Source organism: Hylobates moloch, unplaced genomic scaffold, assembly GCF_009828535.3.
Source record: "Hylobates moloch isolate HMO894 unplaced genomic scaffold, HMol_V3 SCAFFOLD_3, whole genome shotgun sequence".
Classification (NCBI taxonomy): Eukaryota; Metazoa; Chordata; class Mammalia; order Primates; family Hylobatidae; genus Hylobates; species Hylobates moloch.
In genome coordinates this window covers 137,645,988-137,663,342 of record NW_026652278.1, presented here as the reverse complement: position 1 = coordinate 137,663,342, position 17,355 = coordinate 137,645,988, and positions in this window count along the sequence as shown.

The window sequence follows — 17,355 nt, the reverse complement described above, 5'->3', positions numbered from 1 at the left end:
AATTTGTGCTGGCTCTGCTAGTTATTGACTTTGATTCTCATTTTGCCCCTCTGAAAAATGTGGATAATAATAGCAAATTCTTCCCCCAGGTTATTGAATAGATTAAATGGCATATTGCATGTAAAAGGCTTAGCATATTTCCTTGGATGTAATAAGCACTTAATAAATGTTAGCTAATAATAGAACAATATCAACAACAATCTGCAGAATGTGAGTGCTGGTAATCCTCTCATTCTTCAAATGGATTGGCATGGATTTAAACATATAATCTGTAAAGGCAGAATGTGCCAGCCTTAGCAGAGTCAGTCTTTAAACCAGGATTTGTTCTTTCTTGGTATTCTTCTCCCACTCTTTCCAGTCCATCAAACAAGGCCAGCCACCCAATGGCCCATCTCCCCAAGGCTATCATATGTTAAAATGTAGGCTTATGTAATATTTGTTAATTAACTCAAAGATCCATTCAGGGAAGAAGGGGGTTAAATGTTGTTGGTTGGTGCTGTATCTTGCTCAGAGAGTCTGACATTTTTGTGGCCAGGCTTCATCTACCAGTTTAACGTCATTTCTAACTTATTACCTCAAAAAAAATTCTGAGAGAAAAACATATTCAACACCAAAACCTGAACATATTTGATATGGTTCCTTTTCTCAAGTCGAGAGTATTCTGCATATCTACTCTCTGAGACATTGGAATTTTTTTCTCATTTTCCTTGGCTACTCTCCCATTTCCCAAAAGGTAGTGCTTGCCTAAGGATCTGTCAGCTCTGTTTTCGCTTCTCCCTTACTAATTCCATCAATTTTATAGCTTCTACTCTCACCAAAATGCCTCTCCAAACTCTATTACTCTGACCTCTTCTGATAGTCAGTTTCACATTCCAACAGTTTATTAGATTTTTCCATCTGGACATCTGCTCTACCTTCAAACTCAGTCCCTACAGACCCATACCAGTTTCACTTATTGAAGCTATTACTTTATATTTGTATACGGTTTTTCCCTTATCTGATCTCCTTAATGAGACTGAGAAATCCCTGAAGACAGATTCTTTGTTTTACTCCTCTTTGTGGCCTCAACATGCTTATCGTTGCATTCTGTGTAAAGTAGGTGCCTGATATGTATTTGTTGACTAACTTAATGATTGTTATGACAGAAAATGATTTGAATATTGTGCATTGAAATCTCAGTAATGCTTTTTGTCTTTCAAATCTTTTTTGGTACTTGGCCCAGCTTAACAGGTAGATGACAAACTAAGAGAAAATATTTGCATTGAATAAAAAGCACAATAAAAATCCTGGATTATACAAGGCAACCTTGAAACATAACATAAAAAGGAACAACATAAAACAAAATCTGATAGATCTGATAGAAAAGTGGACAAAAGGTATAAGTAGGCAATTTACAGATTAGCAAAGCATAGTTGGAATGCTAACTATGATGAAGAGATGCCACATCTCACTAAGTAACCGGTGAGGTACCATTTTATAGCTATCATCTTTATAAAATTGGAAAGTTAGACAATACCAAAAATTATTAGGGATGTGGGCTAGAAACCGTAACATAGGACTGATATACATAATTATTGTTATAACCATTTTGAAATGCAAACTCGTAGTTCTTAGTAAAAATGATCATGCAAATATCCTGTGGCCTACCAATTCCATTGCTGGATTATACTCCAAAAAATTTTTCTACAAATCCCAAAGGTGACATGTTTCTATCAGTGTTGTTTATAATGGCAGAGTTGTGGAGACAGCAGATAGAGGCAATGAATCTTATGGCAATATGAAAAGACCTTAAAATGTTGAATGAAAAACTGAATGAGGTCTATAATAGAATGCCATTAACATACGTATACAGAAAAAACATTTGCATATCTTTCAAGGAGACTTATATCCAGAAACATATTCTGTTTATTAGAATAATGTCTTAGTCTGTTTGTGCTGCTATAATAAAACACCTAACACTGGGAAATTTTTAAAGAACAAAAATTCATTTCTCCCAGTTCTGGAGGCTGGGAGTTCAAGATCAAAATGGAGGCTGGTAGGGGCCCAGTTTCTGCTTCCAAGATGGCACCTTATTGCTGCATCCTTTAAAGGGGAGAAAGGCTGTGTCCTCACATAGTGGAAGAACAGAATAAGAGAACCCACTTTCTCCAGCCTTTCTATAAGGGCTGTATTTCCATCCATGAGGGCAGAGCCCTCATGACTTAATCACCTCTTAAAGGATCCTCCTCTTAATACTATTACATTGGCAATTAACTTTCAATGTTTGAATTTTAAAGGGGATACCATCATTCAGACCACAGCAAGTAAGTACCATTGGCTGGTAAAAATGTAACTTGAGAGTAAATTCATTAAAAAATATTTAGGGCCTGACAAGAGTTCATCTTCTCCATTGAATTCTACTTCTAGGAGTCTCTTTTTTATTTTTTATTTTTATTTTTTTTGAGACGGAGTCTCGCTCTGTTGCCCAGGCTGGAGTGCAGTGGCGTGATCTCGGCTCACTGCAAGCTCCGCCTCCCGGGTTCTGGCCATTCTTCTGCCTCAGCCTCCTGAGTAGCTGGGACTACAGGTGCCCGCCACCACGCCGGGCTAATTTTTTGTATTTTTATTAGAGACGGGGTTTCACTGTGTTAGCCAGGATGGTCTTGATCTCCTGACCTCGTGATCTGCCTGCGTCAGCCTCCCAAAGTGCTGGGATTACAGGCGTGAGCCACCGCGCCCGGCCTAGGAGTCTCTTTTAAGAAAACAATTAAAAATACAAACGAAGGAGAAATGCTGTGTTGTTTATAATAGTGAAAATTAGAGACAGTCTAAATGTCCAAAAATAAATAGCTTAATAAACTGTAGTACAACCATACTATTAAATAGTATTCAGTCACTACAATCATGTTTTCAGAGAAAATTTAATGACATAGGAAAGTGCTTTAAAGTAAAGCTAACATGATACAAAACAATGATTCTTTTTGTTCAAAATAAGTATATAAATGCATGGAAAACAGTGAAAAGTACATTTTTCATTTTACACGTTGCATTGTAAGAGATTTTAATTTTCCAAATTGTCTACAATGACCTTTCATTCTTCCTATTACCAGAATTATGTCTAGATTAAATATAGTTACAGATGAAACTTTCACAGGTTGCATACTTTTCATGTAAGATTCATTGCCTCTCTTATTTAAAGTGCTATAACTAAACGATCCATGAGCTGAACCACCAGTTGAACTCATTCACTATCACTAGCTGCAGTGAGTTTTTATAGATTGGAAATGCTATTTAATTGACATGAGAGGTATTTTTTCTTCTAAGTTTTATAGTGCATCTCTGAAATACAGAAAAGCTCACAGTCTTATATAAAGGAGCCAGTCTTGAGTATTACACACTGGGGATCCAACAAAATGACCCTCTATATACGGGCTAAGTCATTTCAACCGTAACCACATTGCCCCTTTTTGCTTAGCGTGGGACCAACATACTTTCCAGATAGCTAAGAGACAGGACAAGAAGGGGTATGTTATCAGACTCCTTATTATCAGACTTTTCAATGCTTTATTACAGAAAAGAATGGAAATTTGGTTAGTTTAAAGGGAAAGGACATGGTATTAAGAAAGAGTTAAAAAAGCATCTCTAGTTTCAGAGTCAAGATCCATTTCTATACCTTGAATTCCTTGGATGATATATACTTGGAGAATTTTCCAAACTGGTTGTTGTTGTTGTTGTTGTTAATTGAAAACGTAAAACACCATGAGGATTGCATTTATGCCCAAGACAGTAGAGTAATTTCAATATTTGACCACCCCATTAGTTGCTAACACTTGGCAAAGTTAGAAAAAATAAAAGAAAAGGAAACCCCATAGTGGCATGATGACTGATGGCAAGAAAGACTGATGGCTTCATCTCAGACGTACCAGTGACAAGGAGAGGGCATAGACAGGAATTCTTTTCTTTTTAAAATGAAACACTCAAGACTTTATGCCCATAGGTGTCCACAGGGCCATTTCTGGTTCTTTAATTAGAGACTTGGATTCAATTACACACATATCACATACAAATCTTCAAGTGTGAACTGGTGTCATTATGTGGACTTAAACTCTTCCATCACTTAATGAATACATCAACAGTGAATCTTACACATGTGGTTGGTTGGTTGGTTGGTTTTAATCTAAGGCAGGAGTAATGTTATCCATATTATTCTCTTTAACATCTCTTAATATTATTTACTTTAAAAATTACTAACCAGTTACCAATTTGAGTTCAAATATTACTTTAATTGAAACATCACGGAGGGACCTGAACAACTAGAAAATTCTTTTCCTTCCTGATGCTACTTAGACCAAATGGTCACAGAAAATCTATAGTGAAAGGAAAATGCACAGCTAGGCTGGGCGTGGTGGCTTACACCTGTAATCCTAACACTTAGAGAGGCCCAGGTGGGTGGATTGTGTGAGGTCAGGAGTTTGAGACCAGGCTGGCCAACATGGTGAAACTCTGTCTCTACTAAAAATACAAAAATTAGCCAGGCATGGTGTCAGGCGCCTGTAATCCCAGCTACTCAGGAGGCTGAGGCGGAAGAATTGCTCAAACCCAGGAGTTGGAGGTTGCAGTGAGCCAAGATCATGCCACTGCACTCCAGCCTGGGTGACAGAGTGAGACTTTCTATCACGAAATTTATTTGTAACTGAATTTGATGAATTAACACAAATGATTTTCTTAGATTATCAACCTAATTTTCCAAATTCTTTGTTCTATACGATTTCCCCTCCAATCTGATTTATATAGATTCTGGGGAAAAAATCATTCAATATTAAACCAGATATGTTAAGTCCAGATAAGTCTAAAATAAGATTCACCCATAGTTGAAGTTTCATTTAATTACCATGCAACTGGCATGCAGGTGAACTGGTTTTCTTTGTTCATCTCAATTGTTTAACTGTTTATTGAGTGCCTACTGTGTACTAGGCACTATGCTAGACTATCTTGAGGGAGAATAAACATATTATCATGACACTGTGAAGATAGTTTGCTGTGTATGGGGTCAGGGAGGCACGCTTCTAAAGAATTACCTATGGATACCTAGGAAGCCCACAAGAAGAAAGAGTTGTTATTTCACTCCTTGGCTGGATACTTGCTAATTTCCAGATTTCTCAGCCCCCAAGTGAAAGACATGGTGAGGGAATTTTTGGAAGAACTTTCTGAAGGTGGATGAGGACATAAACATGAAGACCAAGGACTGTTTTTTATCTGGTGACTTCAGAAGGTGGGAAGCCTGCTGGGTGAGCCCACAGAAGCAGTTTGTGGGAGAATATGAATGATATTTCCAAATGTAATATCTTATAATTCTATAAAATACCCTGTTGAGTTGTCCATTGCTCCTATTGCAGCAACTAAAACAAAAAAAAATACAAAAATAGAATTTTTGAAGACATTGGAGAACTGTGGAAACAAAGAATTTTGGAAGGAAAGAAGTAAAATTTTAGATAAAAAGGAGCCCTTCCTAGTTGAACTAAGATCAAAGACTCTTTTTCTCAGGTGCATCTGAAGATTCAGGGAAGGGGCATAGGCAGAGTGGCTCTACTAGGATAGACAGACAAGAAGAAATTTCATGGCTGCCTCTGCTGGTGTGACAGATTGAAACATACAAGAGCACCAAAGTTATGGCTTGCTTTCCACATGACATATTTTCTGCAGGCCGAGACAGCTGGGGAGGCACAAAAGCTGAATCAGAAAGGCAGAATGAAATATCCTGCTGTCTTGTAAAATTTAGAAGTCAAAGTCCTGCTAAATTTTTGACTCAGGTCGGGTGGCAGGCCAAACGGCTAAGTGCAAAACCTCTGAAAGAATTCTGAGCATTAAGGACAGAGAACCCTGACAGGATCTCAATCAGAACCCTGGCTCCAGAACCACCTTTGTGATATCAAGCCCACTAGCAAATATTTTGGGCAGGGATTTGTCTACATAAACAATACTGATATGTATTATAAGATTCATGGGCCTATATGAGGTAGAGTGATTTATTCACGAAGATTTAGCATGATGGATAGAGAAGAGGTATGTACCTACTTGCATATTGGTCAAGTGGTGCATGTGAATATTCTTTCTTCATAGTATGCAGGTACCATCTCCTCCTGTTCATGTCCAGGAACCATCTCTTGATGTTCTTTATTGTTAAATATGCTATTCCTGGCTGATTGTATATCTCCTACCATAAAGAAAAAGTAGCTTTTTGAACTGGTTTGTGTTAATACAATGTAGGGTTTCTTGCCCCTGTGGTGCTCTAGTATCATTTATTTCATGCTGGTTACATCACTACTCATGATGCTGTGGCATCCACCCTGCTGCCCATGAATACTGGCTCCCATTGACGCTTTCCATTGTGGTTATTGTGTTTTGTGGATAATGACCTCAAATGCAAGTTTTACCCATAGTACACAGGAAAATGTGAATTATAATCTGTTTTCTGGTAATATTAAATTTACTTTTCAGAATTTTATAGAATAAAGATAAAACAACATATTTTCTGACCATGTTTTCTCTTGAACTTTTTTAGGCCATGATCAATGCCTTCCTAGATTGTGATCTTTTTCAATGCTGAGTGTACCCCTGCCTTCCACATACCACCAACAGCAGAAAGGAGAGGTGAGACGCACATAAGCAGAAGAAAGAATGGTCCCATTCACTCAAGTATATCTATCCCTCATTCAACATGGCATAAAAATGATCCAAGAGAGCATGACATCACCACATCTATCTGGGAACAGAGGCAAGAGAAGACATTTATCAGAAAAGCCCAATGGCATTGTGGAGCTGTGGTCTTAAAAACTCCCGGAGGAAAAAGGCATGGCCATCCAGGATACCTGACATGCGATTCAGAGTCTGCAGAGAGGGTGGAGTAAACATCTTTGGTGCCAGAGATGGAAGGAAAACTGTAAAAGATAACTGTTGTCCCATCCCCTGCCTTGGATGCTACAGACCAGAGGTGACATTGTGGTCAGAAGATAGAAGGGAAAGAGTCAATACATAGGCCCAAACACCCAGCTCAGGCCCAAAGGTGACATTGTGATCAGAAGGAAAAGAGTCAATACATAGGCCCAAACACCCAGCTCAGGCCCAAAGATTGGCAGTGGACCACTTGTAGTCCATAGCCCTGAACTCATTCTGTGTCCAATGTGAATGAGGGCAGCCCAACATCAGAGTGTCAGCAGCATTCTAGTGGCCCAATCTTACATTATTCTGTGAAAGAAATATGACACTGGCCAGCAGCAATGATCTGATGATCAGGATATCGTCCTAAAATAATAGTCTAGCCACAGTAACCTAGGATGATGTTATAGGTTCAAATCCTGAAGCTCTTTGGGGTAGCTGGTTGAATCCACATGTAAAGAAGAGGGTCTGAAAACAAGCTGAAAAGAGAATTAGGTCTCAGTGTAGGCATGGGATGCACTGCCCAGATAGACCTGCTGGCCCAGTCATATTATGGCAAGAGGAATTGGAAAATTTATGGAAATGCTTCTGGTAACTAGAACCCATGTAACACTAGAACTCAGCAAGCCCTATCTGAATTGTACTGCTGGTCCTGGCCAACCCAATGCATTGGATAAGAATTTAGAAAATTTCAATGAAGATACTGCAAAGTGCAGGATTCCTGAATTGTGGGGCCTGGTGCAGTGCCATTTACTCTGGTTTAAGAGCAGTGCTGCCTAAATGGCCCATACCTGAGTGATGGACAGCTTTGTTTTTTTATAAAAATATTTATTTCTTAAAATTTTTAAATTTCTTAACACAGACCAACTTGAAGATAGTTTTTTTGAACAATGTATGGCATATACAAAAAAATTATGTCATGCTAGAAAATAGAACTAAATGACCAAAAAGAAAAAAAAAACAGATGATAGAATGAACCCCATGTATAATCCAAATATTTAAATGATCAGATATGGACTCTTTAAATAACTGTGATTAATATGCTTAAGAAACTAGATGACAGTTGTAATTCATTAAAAAGTAGACATTCTAGAAATGAATAAAATAACTGAAATTAAGAATTCAATAAGAGTGTTTAACATCAAATGAGACACACAGAACAGAGAAGCATTGGCCTAAAATATGGATCTGGAATGAATCATGGAGAGAAAAAAGGACGATATATGCAAGAAGAACCACAGATTTAAAAAGCTCTAGAAATTTCCAGCAGAATAAATACAAAGAAAAAAAGACAGGTGCATCATAGAAAAACTGCTAAAAGCAAAGAGAAAGAGAAAGTCATACTATCACTAGCAGAAAAACATATGTGAACTTCAAAGAGGCAACAGGAAGACTCACGTCAGACTTTCAAGAAAAGTATGGAATGAGATCTTTAAAGTTCTGAAAGACAATAGCTTCCCATTTATAACCCAACAGCTGAGAAAGTGTGCTTCGAAATGAAGGTGGAATAAACACTTTTTAGACAAACACTGAAAGATTTTTTTCACCAACAGACCTATACCTAAAGAAATTCTAAGTGAGTTCTTCAGAAAGAAGAAAAGTGATCTAAGAGACAGGCATTGAGATTTATGAATAAAAGGCTATTATAAAGGATTAACATGTGGTAAATATAAATATATACAGAATAAAATAAATGACAGCTACTGATGCTCTTTGACTTACAATGGAGTTACATCCTGACAAACCCAGCATAAAACAAAAAACATCATTACTTTTCGTGGAAAAAACTGCAATTACTGGTGGAGCCAAGATGGCCGAATAGGAACAGCTCTGGTCTACAGCTCCCAGCATGAGTGACACAGAAGACGGGTGATTTCTGCATTTCTGTTTGAGGTACTGGATTCATCTCACTAGGGAGTGCCAAACAGTGGGCGCAGGACAGTCAGTGCAGCACACTGTGCACCAGCCGAAGCAGGGGGAGGCATTGCCTCACTTGGGAAGCGCAAGGGGTCAGGGAGTTCCCTTTCCTAGTCAAAGAAAGGAGTAACAGAAGGCACCTGGAAAATCGGGTCAGTCCCACCCTAATACTGCACGTCTCCAATGGGCTTGGAAAACCGCACACCAGGAGATTGTGTCCCGCACCTGGCTCGGAGAGTCCTATGCCCACGGAATCTCACTGATTGCTAGCACAGCAGTCTGAGATCAAACTGTAAGGCAGCAGTGAGGCTGGGGGAGGGGCACCCGCCATTGCCCAGGCTTGCTTAGGTAAACAAAGCAGCCAGGAAGCTCGAACTGGGTGGAGCCCACCACAGCTCAAGGAGGCCTGCCTGCCTCTGTAGGCTCCACCTCTGGGGGCAGGGCACAGACAAACAAAAATTCCGCAGGAACCTCTCCAGACTTAAATGTCCCTGTCTGGCAGCTTTGGAGAGAGTAGTGGTTCTCCCAGCATGCAGCTGGAGATCTGAGAATGGACAGACTGCCTCCTAAAGTGGGTCCCTGACCCCCGAGCAGCCTAACTGGGAGGCACCCCCCAGTAGGGACAGACTGACACCTCACTCGGCCAGGTACTCCTCTGAGACAAAACTTCCAGAGGAACTATCAGACAGCTGAATTTGTGGTCTCATGAAAATCCACTATTCTGCAGCCACCGCTGCTGACACTCAGCCAAACAGGGTCTGGAGTGGACCTCTAGCAAACTCCAACAGACCTGCAGCTGAGGGTCCTGTCTGGTAGAAGGAAAACTAACAAACAGAAAGGACATCCACACCAAAAACCCATCTGTACATCACCATCATCAAAGACCAAAAGTAGATAAAACCACAAAGATGGGGAAAAAACAGAGCAGAAAAACTGGAAACTCTAAAAAGCAGAGTACCTCTCCTCCTCCAAAGGAACGCACTTCCTCACCAGCAACGGAACAAAGCTGGATGGAGAATGACTTTGACGAGTTGAGAGAAGAAGGCTTCAGACGATCAAACTACACTGAGCTACGGGAGGAAATTCAAAACAATAGCAAAGAAGTTAAAAACTTCGAAAAAAAATTAGAAGAATGGATAACTAGAATAAACAATGAAGAGAAGGGCTTAAAGGAGTTGATGGAGCTGAAAGCCAAGTTTCGAGAACTACGCAAAGATTGCAGAAGCCTCGGTAGCTGATGCGATCAACTGGAGGAAGTGTATCAGTGATGGAAGATGAAATGAATGAAATGAAGCAGGAACGGAAGTTTAGAGAATAAAGAATAAAAAGAAATGAACAAAGCCTCCAAGAAATTTGGGACTATGTGAAAAGACCAAACCTACGTCTGATTGGTGTACCTGAAAATGACAGGGAGAATGGAACCAAGTTGGAAAACACTCTGCAAGATATTATCCAGGAGAACTTCCCCAATCTAGCAAGGCAGGCCAACATTCAGATTCAAGAAATACAGAGAACGCCACAAAGATACTCCTTGAGAAGAGCAACTCCAAGACACATAATTGTCAGATTCACCAAAGTTGAAATGAAGGAAAAAATGTTAAGGGCAGCCAGAGAGAAAGGTCGGGTTACCCACAAAGGGAAGCCCATCAGACTAACAGCGGATCTCTCGGCAGAAACTCTACAAGCCAGAAGAGAGTGGGGGCCGATATTCAACATTCTTAAAGAAAAGAATTTTCAACCCAGAATTTCCTATCCAGCCAAACTAAGCTTTATAAGTGAAGGAGAAATAAAATACTTTACAGACAAGCAAATGCTGAGTGATTTTGTCACCACCAGGCCTGCCCTTAAAGAGCTCCTGAAGGAAGCACTAAACATGGAAAGGGACAACCGGTACCAGCCACTGCAAAAACATGCCAAGTTGTAAAGACCATCGAGTCCAGGAAGAAACTGCATCAACTAACGAGCAAAATAATCAACAAACATCATAATGACAGGATCAAATTCACCCATAACAATATTAATTTTAAATGTAAATGGGCTAAATGCTCCAATTAAAAGACACAGACTGGCAAACTGGATAAGGAGTCAGGACCCATCAGTGTGCTGTATTCAGGAAACCCATCTAACATGCAGAGACACACATAGACTCAGAATAAAGGGATGGAGAAAGACCTATCAAGCAAATGGAAAACAAAAAAAGGCAGGGGTTGCAATCCTAGTCTCTGATAAAATAGACTTTAAACCAACAAAGATCAAAAGAGACAAAGAAGGCCATTGCATAATGGTAAAGGGATCAATTCAACAAGAAGAGCTAACTATCCTAAATATATATGCACTCAATACAGGAGTATCCAGATTCATAAAGCAAGTCCTGAGTTACCTACAAAGGGACTTAACTCCCACACAATAATAATGGGAGATTTTAACACCTCACTGTCAACATTAGACAGATCAACGAGACAGAAAGTTAACAAGGATATCCAGGAATTGAACTCAGCTCTGCACAAAGTGGACCTAATAGACATCTACAGAACTCTCCACCCCAAATCAACAGAATATACATTTTTTTCAGCACCACACCACACCTGTTCCAAAATTGACCACATAGTTGGAAGTAAAGCTCTCCTCAGCAAATGTAAAAGAACAGAAATCATAACAAACTGTCTCTCAGACCACAGTGCAATCAAACTAGAACTCAGGATTAAGAAACTCACTCAAAACTGCTCAACTACATGGAAACTGAACAACCTGCTCCTGAATGACTATTGGGTACATAATGAAATGAAGGCAGAAATAAAGATGTTCTTTGAAACCAACGAGAACAAAGACACAACATGCCAGAATCTCTGGGACACATTCAAAGCAGTGTGTAGAGGGAAATTTATAGCACTAAATGCCCACAAGAGAAAGCAGGAAAGATCCAAAATTGACACCCTAACATCACAATTAAAAGAACTAGAAAAGCAAGAGCAAACACGTTCAAAAGCTAGCAGAAGGCTAGAAATAACTAAAATCAGAGCAGAGCTGAAGGAAATAGAGACACAAAAAACCCTTCAAAAAATTAATGAATCCAGGAGCGGGTTTTTTGAAAAGATAAACAAAATTGATAGACCGCTAGCAAGACTAATAAAGAAGAAAAGAGAGAAGAATCAAATAGATGCAATAAAAAATGAAAAAGGGGATATCACCACCGATCCCACAGAAATACAATCTACCATCAGAGAATACTACAAACACCTCTACACAAATAAACTAGAAAATCTAGAAGAAATGGATAAATTCCTCGACAAATACACCCTCCCAAGACTAAACCAGGAAGAAGTTGAATCTCTGAATAGACCAATAACAGGCTCTGAAATTGAGGCAATAATTAATAGCTTACCAACCAAAAAGAGTCCAGGATCTGATGGATTCACAGCCGAATTCTACCAGAGGTACAAGGAGGAACTGATACCATTCCTTCTGAAACTATTCCAATCAATAGAAAAAGAGGGAATCCTCCTAACACATTTTATGAGGCCAGCATCGTCCTGATACCAAAGCCTGGCAGAGACATAACCAAAAAAGAGAATTTCAGACCAATATCCTTGATGAACACTGACGCAAAAATCCTCAATAAAATACTGGCAAACTGAATCCCCAGCACATCAAAAAGCTTATCCACCATGATCAAGTCGGCTTCATCCCTGGGATGCAAGGCTGGTTCAACATATGCAAATCAATAAATGTAATCCACCATATAAACAGAACCAAAGACAAAAACCACATGATTATCTCAATAGATGCAGAAAAGGCATTTGACAAAATTCAACAACCCTTCATGCTAAAAACTCTCAATAAATTAGGTATTGATGGGACATATCTCAAAATAATAAGAGCTATCTATGACAAACCCACAGCCAATATCATACTGAATGGGCAAAAACTGAAAGCATTCCCTTTGAAAACTGGCACAAGACAGGGATGCCCTCTGTCACCACTCCTATTCAACATAGTGCTGGAAGTTCTGGCCAGGGCAATCAGGCAGGAGAAGGAAATAAAGGGTATTCAATTAGGAAAAGAGAAAGTCAAATTGTCCCTGTTTGCAGATGACATGATTGTATATCTAGAAAACCCCATCGTCTCAGCCCAAAATCTCCTTAAGCTGATTAGCAACTTCAGCAAAGTCTCAGGATACAAAATGAATGTACAAAAATCACAAGCATTCTTATACACCAATCACAGACAGAGAGCCAAATCATGAGTGAACTCCCATTCACAATTGCTTCAAAGAGAATAAAATACCTAGGAATCCAACTTACAAAGGTTGTGAAGGACCTCTTCAAGGAGAACTACAAACCACTGCTCAATGAAATAAAAGAGGATACAAACAAATGGAAGAACATTCCATGCTTATGGGTTGGAAGAATCAATATCGTGAAAATGGCCAGACTGCCTAAGGTAATTTATAGATTCAATGCCATCCCCATCAGTCTACCAATGACTTTCTTCACAGAATTGGAAAAAACTACTTTAAAGTTCATATGGAACCAAAAAAGAGCCCACATCGCCAAGTCAATCCTAAGCCAAAAGAACAAAGCTGGAGGCATCACGCTACCTGACTTCAAACTATACTACAAGGCTACAGTAACCAAAACAGCATGGTACTGGTACCACAACAGAGACATAGATCAATGGAACAGACCAAAGCCCTCAGAAATAATGCCGCATATCTACAACTATCTGATCTTTGACAAACCTGACAAAAACAAGCAATGGGGAAAGGATTCCCTATTTAATAAATGGTGCTGGGAAAACTGGCTAGCCATATGTAGAAAGCTGAAACTGGATCCCTTCCTTACACCGTATACAAAAATTAATTCAAGATGGATTAAAGACTTACATGTTAGACCTAAAACCATAAAGACCCTAGATCATTAAAAAGTCAGGAAACAACAGGTGCTGGAGAGGACGTGGAGAAATAGGAACGCTTTTACACTGTTGGTGGGACTGTAAACTAGTTCAACCATTGTGGAAGTCAGTGTGGCGATTCCTCAGGGATCTAGAACTAGAATTACCATTTGACCCAACCATCCCATTACTGGGTATATACCCAAAGGACTATAAATCATGCTGCTATAAAGACACATGCACACGTATGTCTATTGTGGCACTATTCACAATAGCAAAGACTTGGAACCAACCCAAATGTCCAACAACGATAGACTGGATTAAGAAAATGTGGCACATGTACACCATGGAATACTATGCAGCCATAAAAAATGATGAGTTCATGTCCTTTCTGGGGACATGGATGAAACTGGAAAACATCATTCTCAGTAAACTATCGCAAGGACAAAAAACCAAACACTGCATGTTCTCACTCATAGGTGGGAATTGAACAATGAGAACTCATGGACACAGGAAGGGGAACATCACACTCTGGGGACTGTTGTGGGGTGGGGGGAGGGGGGAGGGACAGCATTAGGAGATACACCTAATGCTAAATGACGAGTTAATGGGTGTAGCAAACCAACATGGCACCTGGATACATATGTAACAAACCTGCACATTGTGCACATGTACCCTAAAACCTAAAGTATAATAATAATAAAAAAAGAAAAGAATATAATTTTAAAGCAATGGAAAAAAAAACTCTGAAAACACAAATTCTGCCAGCTGAATTCTTATTACTTGTTCCTAATAAAAGGCATAATCTTAAAGTAGATTGATGACAGTTTGCATAATGCTAGTGAATAAAGAGAACAAGCAGAGGCAAGGTAAATCTAGCTGTATTGGAAATATTTTTTAATGGCAACAACGACTTTTCAAGTATTTTTGCTTTGACAAAAGATAGTCACAGCTTGCCAAGCATTCACCCTTCTTAATTTTTAGAAACACGTAATTTTTAAGGAAAATTTAATACATGTTTTCAACCAGCTTTTACTTAACTCACATAAAACCAATATTTAAATGGCACTCTAAAAGGTAAGCAGATTTTGAAGACTTCTTAATCTCTTCCCCTTTCCAAAAACAGGAAGTCACTTTGACCAAATGTACACAAAACTTAAATCTAGAAAGTTCTAGTTTGGTCAGAAGCTTATTAAGGAGATCAGTCGTGGTCATCAGAGAAATGCAAATGAAAACCACAATAAGATACCATCTCACACCTGTTAGAATGGCAATCATTAAAAAGTCAGGAAACAACAGATACTGGAGAGGATTTAGAAAAATAGGAAAGCTTTTACACTGTTGGTAGGAGTGTAAATTAGTTCAACCATTGTGGAAGACAGTGTGGTGATTCCTCAAGGATCTAGAACCAGAAATACCATTTGATCCAGCAATCCCATTACTGGGTATATACCCAAAGGATTATAAATCATTCTTCTATAAAGACACATGCATTTCAATACTGTTCACAATAGCAAAGACTTGGAAACAACCCAAATGCCCATCAGTGATAGACTGCATAAAGAAAATGTGGCGTATATACACCACAGAATACTATGAAGCCATAAAAAAGGGTGAGTTCATGTCCTTTGCAGGGACATGGATAAAGCTGGAAGCCATCATTCTCAGCAAACTAACACAGGAAAACAGAAATAACAAACACTGCATGTTCTCACTCATAAGTGGGAAATGAACAATGAGAAGACATGGACGCAGGGAGGGGAACATCACACACCAGGGCCTGTCGGGGGTTGGGGGGCTAGGGGAGGGATAACATTAGGAGAAATACCTAATGTATATGACGGGTTGACGGGTACAGCAAACCACCATGGCACATGTATACATAGGTAACAAACCTGCACATTCTGCATATGTATCCCAGAACTTAAAGTATAATAAAAAAAGAAAAAAAAAAGAAATAATTCTGGAGAAAATACTAAAGCATCAGAATAATAATATAAAGAAATACTTTTCCCCTTAAATCTCAGTTCATTTTGTACACCAGTAAAGTCTCTAGGAAGATCCCTTAGATGTTGTGAACCAATTAAGTAAATGAAATTTTACCACAGTGAACTCAGAAAAAAAGAGTTTGATTCTAGTTGGAGCTAGATGTTTTAGTGCAAGTTTAAAATTTCCTTCTCTTTACAGGTAAAAATGTTATAAAAGTCTCTGGTGGTAAATTTATTTTAATTTTGTTTTCATTATTCATTTGTCTGGCAACTGCAGTCTCTTGCCAAATAACTCTCTCTATCATTTGGCCCAGTTTTTCTGGCAACCCAAAAAGAAAGAGGAAATCACTGGAGATGTTCTTTCTGAGACCAAACATTGGGTTGCAGCAATTGGCAGATTTTGATTATTCTCCACTGTAGTACTCCATCTCGCATTGCTGTAAATGAATACCTGAAGCTGAGTAATTTGTAAGGAAAAGAGGTTTATTTGGCTTATGATTCTTCAGGTTGTACAAGAAGCATGATGCTAGCTAACACCAGTTTTTGGTGAGGCCTCAGGAAGCTTTCATTCTGGCAGAAGGCAAAGGGAAGCTGGCATCACATGACAAGAGAGAGCAAGAGAGAGAGGAGGAGGTGCCAGCCTCTTTTAAACAACCAGAGGGAGCAACCTCATCACCAAGGAGATGGCACTGAGCCATTCATGGCTGATCCATCCCCATGACCCAAACACCTCCCACTAGGCCCTGCCTCCAACATTGAATATCACATTTTAACATGAGATTTGGAAGGGACAAATATCCAAACTATATTATCCACTCACAAGTGTTTACCAAAAGGTTTCAGAGGCAGCACCTTTTGTTGACTGACGATTTCCCTATATAGACATTTCAGTAGGAAGACATCATGAATACCTCCTTAAAAGAATTACCTAGATTCTCTACCTTCTCTCTTTCTTCTTCCTGGGTGCCTCACCCTCTCTTTCTTCTGGGGACCTCCTACTGCAATGTCCTGCAAACCAGCTTCCAGGAAAGGCTCTGACATATTCGTCTACATTAAGGTGTAATGGACTTACTGATGTATCAAGCAGGGACAGAGTCACCTTTTGCGCTAGTTAATTTTATGTATCAATTTGACTGGACTAAGGGATGTCTAATAGTTGGTAACACACTTTTTCTGGGTGTGTCTGTGCAAGTGTTTCTGGAAGTGATTAGAATTTGAATGGATAGGGTGAGTAAAGAAGACCATCCTCATCAATGTGAGTGGGTATCATTCAGTCTGTTGAGGGCCCAAATAGAACTAAAAGGCAAAAGAAGGGTTAATTTTTTCTCTCTGTTACAGCTGGGACATTCATCTTCTCCTGCCCATAGATAACGGAGCTCCTGGTTCTCTATCATTGGCACTTGGGCTGAATTACCACATTGGCTTTCCTGGTTCTCCAGCTTGCAGACCGCAGATTGCGGGACTTCTCAGCCTCTCTAATCACGAGTCAATTCATATATGTATATATTTGTATATAAACATAAATGTTTATAGATAAGTATAGATTTATATATAAGTATATATTTATATAAGTATTTAGAAGTATACACTTTATATATAAATATATACTTATGTATTTATGAGTGTATATAATATATACATATAG